The sequence below is a fragment of the Pogoniulus pusillus genome, chromosome 19 (assembly GCF_015220805.1).
Source record: "Pogoniulus pusillus isolate bPogPus1 chromosome 19, bPogPus1.pri, whole genome shotgun sequence".
Classification (NCBI taxonomy): domain Eukaryota; kingdom Metazoa; phylum Chordata; class Aves; order Piciformes; family Lybiidae; genus Pogoniulus; species Pogoniulus pusillus.
The window spans coordinates 12,283,592-12,289,844 of record NC_087282.1 but is presented as its reverse complement, the minus strand read 5'-3'; the positions used below and the strand labels follow the sequence as shown (position 1 = coordinate 12,289,844).

General features: G+C 49.4%; 1 long non-coding RNA gene across 1 annotated transcript in view; it reads right to left on the bottom strand.

The window, feature by feature from the left end:
• Nucleotides 1-953: 953 nt before the first annotated feature.
• The window catches only part of LOC135183952 (uncharacterized), a 54,298-nt gene continuing 48,998 nt past the window's right edge, over nucleotides 954-6,253 (bottom strand). The window contains exon 5 of the long non-coding RNA XR_010305788.1: nucleotides 954-1,631. This is a non-coding gene — a long non-coding RNA (uncharacterized LOC135183952). The remainder of the gene's footprint in view (nucleotides 1,632-6,253) is intronic.

Below are 6,253 nucleotides of genomic sequence, written 5' to 3'. Positions count from 1 at the left end.
GCTGCAAGGGACCTGTGGAGGTCAACCAGTCCAATCGCCCTGCTCAAGCAGGGGCACCCACAGCAGCTTGCCCGGGATCACAACGCCCAGGTGGCTTTGGAAGCTCTGCAGGGAAGGAGACTCCACAACCTCTCTGGGCAGCCTGCTCCAGCGCTCCAGCACCCTCACACCAAAGAAGTTTCTCCTCATTTCCAGATGGAACCTCCTGGGTTCCAGTTTGTGCCCGCTGCCCCTTGGCCTGTCACTGAGCACCCGAGCGAAGAGTCTGGACCTATGCCCTTGCCCCCCACCCTTTAGCTCTTGCTGAGCATTGATCAGATCTCCTCTGGGGCTGCTCTTCTCCAGGCTCAACAGCCCCAGGTCTCAGCCCTTCCTTGTCTCCAGTCCCTAGGCCTCTACCCTGCCCTCCTGGCACATACGGACCTCCCTGCAAGATATTTCAGGAGGGAAAAAACCCCCAACGCTCTTTTCCCTCAGTGCATAAAGCCATCTGCATTATCCCCGTGAGCATCACTGATAACACTCCTCGCTTGTGAAACAGGGTTAGCACCGCATTTGACCACATTAACATTTAGCACAGGCCCTTCACACAGCTACTAATACCTATTTTATTTGTTTTCCCCCAGTATTATTTTCATTTCAGAGCATGACGTGGTCTCTGGGGGATAGCCAAGCTTGATCCTGAGGAGCTGCTGTAATTACTATTCACCTGCTGCTGCCTCTGCCGTGAATATTCATCGCTGCTCGCCAACCCAAGGGCAGCACTTTCCCCAGGTGTCCGTTGCAATCCAAACCCTTAATTTGCTGAGAAACCTACTTCAGGAGGATGACCTTGCATGGAGCCCCAGAATTTACAGTTTTTAATTGTTACACGGGGGGTGATCTGAGAGCAATGCTTCAGTGGAGTGTTTGTTACAGATTCCCTGCAAGAAAGGCTCTCGGACTCCATAAGGTGTTGATTAAAATATTGTTTAATAGAGATAACACAGGAAGGGTTAGCACTCGTTAATTTGGGCTTTGCATTTGTGCTGAGCATCAATCCAAGGTTGTTTTGTTCCCCAGGAGCTTCTCCTGGGGTTTGCAGAAGGATGATGATAGTTTACAACATTAATAATAATCTAGGTGGGGATCACTGAAGGGGACTCTACACAGTGTCCATGTATAATAGCAGCAATTCTTCCTCCTCTTCCCAAAGGGAAACTGGCACACAGAGGGCAAGAAATAAAAGATGAAGAAGTAGGCTTGCTGGGGAGTAGAAAACAAGGAGTACATTTCTCAGCCAGACGCTATCCCCCTCATGGCTTATTCCCAAACTGATTGTTACGCCACAGAGATGAGTTTTGAGCAGAAATCCCAAGGAATAAAAGGTGCTGACTTTTTCTAGATGGGCAAAGTAGAGAGCAGAACAGCGCTGCTGAGGCTGGCAAGTGCTCCCAGTGCAGAGACATATTGATCCAGCTTAATGTGTGAGCAATGAGAAAGGCAAGGCAATTCCAACCCACCTTCGTGTGCTGTGAAGTGGGGAGATGCTGTCCTACGCACAACTTGGTCCCTCTCTCCTGACACAGCAGCAGGTTTGCTCTTCTGTTTCTGGACCCTTTGTGTCTGTGCCCACATCTTCTATCAAAAATCTGCATTAAAAGCAAGGGGATATGTCAAAAGAAAGCACCTAAACGAGAACAGGGCCACAGATTTGAGCTTAGGAAATAAATTTTGAGTGAGTTTGGTGACCAGAGTGAAACAGAATCTTTTTTTTAAAAGCTTTTGTAACCACCTAGATCGATGATGAGGATGGTTTAAACAGAGGTCCTCCAACCTGTCCTCCAGCTTCTTTGGTTCTATGTTGTTATGCTTTCTGCTTTTCAAAGAAAAATGAATTTGATCAGGCTTTTTGCTAAGACAAGGTTGAGCTGTGTTCCAGACAATTAATCAGTGCCCTAACCAGCTGGAATGCTTTAAGCGAGACTCGAACAGCACTGCATTAGCTTAAAAAATCATCAGAACTCCACAGCATTAACTTCAAAAACCCTTCAAACTCCACTGCCTCAGCTCCATCAGAGCATTTGCCTCCCAGTAAGAAATAACATGATGCCTCTGCTGAGCTGGAGGCAGAGCAGTGAAAGCAGCAGCTGCATTTTCCAGGTACCAGGAAAACCTGCAATTCCAACTTTCAAAATATGAGGTGGTCTGCTTCTGACAGAGCTGTTGTCTTGATGTGGAAGAGGGACTTCCACAACTACCTGAGGGGAGGCTGTAGCCAGGAGGAGGTTGCTCTCTTCTCTCAGGTGGCCAGCACCAGAACGAGAGGACACAGCCTCAGGCTGTGCCAGGGGAGATTTAGGCTGGAGGTGAGGAGAAAGTTCTTCACTGAGAGAGTCATTGGACACTGGAATGGGCTGCCCGGGGAGGTGGTGGAGTCGCCGTCCCTGGAGCTGTTCAAGGCAGGATTGGACGTGGCACTTGGTGCCATGGTCTAGCTTTGAGCTCTGTGGTAAAGGGTTGGACTTGATGATCTGTGAGGTCTCTTCCAACCTTGGTGATACTGTGATACTGTGACTTGTCACTGCAATGCAGCATGCTCCCTTGGAGGGCTGCAGCATCTCAGGACTTGGCAGTGCTGTATTAATCACTGAACTTGATGATCACAGAATGTTAGGAGTTGGATAGGACCTCCAGAGATCACTGAGACCAACTCCCCCCTGCCAGAGCAGGATCACTTAGGGCAGGCCACATAGGAACACATCCAGCCTGCTCCATAAAGAAGTGCCTCCTGGTGTTGAGGTGGAACCTCCTGTGGTCTTAAGTGCTCTTTTCCAACGTAAGTGACTCTGTGATTCTCAGCTGAGCAAGATGAGTTCCTGAAGGCCTCCTTTTTACCACACTGGTTTTAAATGCATCTGTACTGTTTGCTCCACAGGTACTTCAGAGTACCTCACCCAGCATGGGCACTGGTGTACTCCACAGGTACATCCCAAGAAGAAGAATGGCTTCAGTGAGTATTTTTCCTGGACAGAGGCTTTTGAATGCTCTCCAGTGGATGACAAGAGACACTCTGTGTTAAAACCCCACTTGATAGATGAGAAAAATGACACAGGGCAGTGAGCAAGGCCACCAAGACAATGTCACAGCCTTGACCAAACTTCAAAGGACAGCTCACAGCATCTTCAGACTACAGATTTTTTTTTCCTGTTATTTTAAGTCGCATTTGGCACAGAAATCCCAATGTACTACAGGAAACTGGAATTCTTTTGATCTTTCTCCTGTTCCTGTGTGGCTGGTAGGACAAGGGAGGTTATTCTTCCCCTGTACTCAGCACTGGTCAGGCTCTCTTGGCCACCTGAGCACACTGCTGGCTCATGTTCAGCTACTCTCTACAAGTACTCCCAGGTTCCTTTCTCTCTGGCTGCTCTCAGCCACTCTGTCTCCAGCCTGTAGTGCTGCTTGGGGTTGTTGTGGCCAAAGTTTAGAACCCTGCACTTGGCCTTCTTCAATCTCATCCCATTTGCCTCTGCCCACCCACATGGCCTGTCAAGGTCCCTCTGCAGGGCTCTCCTACCCTCCAACAGCTCCACAGCTGCTCCTAGCTTGGTGTCATCTGCAAACTTACTGATGCTGGACTCAGTCCCCTGGTCCAGATCATCAGTAAAGATATTGAACAGGAATGGGCCCAGCACTGATCCTTGGGGAATACCACTAAATGACAGCTGCCAACTGGATGTGGCATCATTCACCACCACTCTCTGTGCCTGGCCATCTTCCTGTGTGACCTTCCTTGAGCCCACCTTGGCAGAGGTGTTGGACTCACTGATCTCCAGAGGTCAATTCCAACCCCTACCATACTATGATGCTGTAGCTGTGTATATAAGCAACACCTGTAATCCTATTTTTGTTAGTCACTTACTCTTTAAGAGGTGTTTAACCTGAAATCTGTCAGCTGAAGTCCACCACAATAAATCTCTCTGAAAAAAGATAAAGTATATCTTGTAGAATGCAGATGAAAACCTACATTTTATCAGAGAAAACAATATTGTGATGTCTTCACTGCAGAAAGGATGGGAAGGGGCATTACTGGACACTCACACTGCCAAGCTCCTACAATATGAGCCCCAAATGTGCTGTTGTTGAAAAAGGAGCCTCATTTATGAGTGTTGTAAAGAGACTGGTGCCAAAAAAATACCTTGAGCTGGTGGGTTTTGATCACTTCCATACCCAGTTGCAGGCAGTGTGTGCTCAGTCCTGCCCAGCTGCTGGATTCTGTCACTGTGGAAGCAGACAGCATAATGCATGTGCATGGCCAAGCTGGTGTGCTGATGCTCAGGTCAGTGGAATGACCTCAGGCATGAATGTGGCCTTCAGAGTTTGTTTTCCTCATTTTAATCTTCCTCAAGAAATAGCTGTCTCAAGAAGCAGCCTTAGGGAGCATAGGGTTTGCCTGCATTTAAGAATTTTGATGCTCACAACTAGATTCTGAAGTGTTTTCCCAGCAAATAAAACTATGAAAGTAGCTTCATTCTGGAAGTATGAGGCCGCTGAGAGGCATAGAATCAGGACTGAGTGTTGCCTCCTTACTTTCACCCTTTGTCCTGCTCTGAGCCAGACCAGAGCTGATGCTGGTCAGGATGAGACTTCAGCCTCTGCTCAGTGAAGTTCAGGGCAGGTTTGCACAGCCAGAGGCTGCTTCTAGCAGGGAGAAACTGTTGGGGAGAGCTCCTGCTAAGGGCTGGGTTGCAGAAAAGCTCTGCCTTGGCCTTGTTCCTGGGCACACCAAGGGCACTGCCACATCTTGGGGGGCAGGAAGGCAGAAGTAGCACTTGTGGGGAGGAGCAGACAGGACAGGTGATCCTGTACTGCCTAACAAGGGATTGCATGGCATGGATGGCATCTTAAAGGAGACAGCTGAGAGATCACCAGGGCCAGGCCTCTTCATCCCTAGCCAGTGTCGCAGGAGGACTCTGTCCCTTCTGCCATCAATCCCAACCTCTGTGTGACTGAATCCAATTCCAGAATCCAGCTCCTGAATCTGGTTCCTGTCTCCTGCTGAGTCCAGTCTGGGACTTGCCCAGTGCCCTCCCCCAGCAGCAGTGGTGCCAGCAGTGATATCATTGCCATCAGGGCTTGGGTTCCATGCTGGTTTGTGTCTCTGTCTCTGTTTCATTATATTGTTCTTGCCACCACAGCTGGGTTGGTTTCTTTCCTGCTCCAAGCCTCTCACTTCTTCCCTTTGGGAAGGGAGGGGGGTTCATGGAGAGCCTCTGGCGCTCCACTGGTGGCTGGCCCAGCCTCAACCCATGACACATCGTAACAACTCTGATGAAATCTCCTGACACTTCTGTCCACCTCCAGCTGACCCTAGGAAGCTAGCTGACGAGCACACGATTTCATCTGGTCTGTTGCTCTGGCATCTGAAGTGAGCTGAATGCTGTCAGCACAAACAGCTCACACAGCAATGCTCCTTCTCTTCTGCTGGGCAGCTGGTGGCAGGCCTGCAGGGCAGTCTGAGCTGCACATGTTGGATGTTAATGGTCTTACCATTAAGTGGCACCGTTTCTACACCCTGAACATCATGAGACATCCTCACACAAAATTTACCTGCTGCCTCAGTTTGAGAACACAGGTTTAACTCTGACCTTAGCAAAGAGCTGGGTTGCTGAGAACTTACTTGCATGAACATGCCCAGAATGGGTACCAGGAGAGAAGGCTAAGCAAGGCCCAAGCAGATGTGGTTAGAGTTTCAAAGGAATCTTTGCAGATAATGATGTGCAGAATGTGTTAGTCCCTGGTTGTGAAGAATGAAGTTCCTCAGCCTTCAAGCATCGCCAATCCTGGGCTTCCCTAAGGATGCTGAGCTACTCCCCTTGCCCTGCTGCCAAGTGGGAAAGTTGTTTCTGAGAGCTCTAGCAGCCTCCATTGAACACTGAGCTCCCACTTGGATTGAAGCTCTGCAAGAATGAACCAGTGCCTGAGAGCTGGGAGCAGCTGTCTCCCCATGGCATTGCACTGGCTCACCTGAGGCTTTAATCTGCCTGCCTGTCTTTCTACAGCTGGAAACAGGCAGTGGCACTGAGACCTGCTGTACAGCAGAGAAAAAGAGGTCACCCTGACTCGGAAGCAAAGCATGGCAGGTGCTTCACAAGGATCTATATAAGCAATGCGTCCTCATGGCCAAGGCAGCCAATAGTCTCCTGGGGGGCATTAGGAAGTCTGTGACTAGCAGGGTGAGGGAGGTTCTCTTCATCCCTATGCTGCCCTGGGG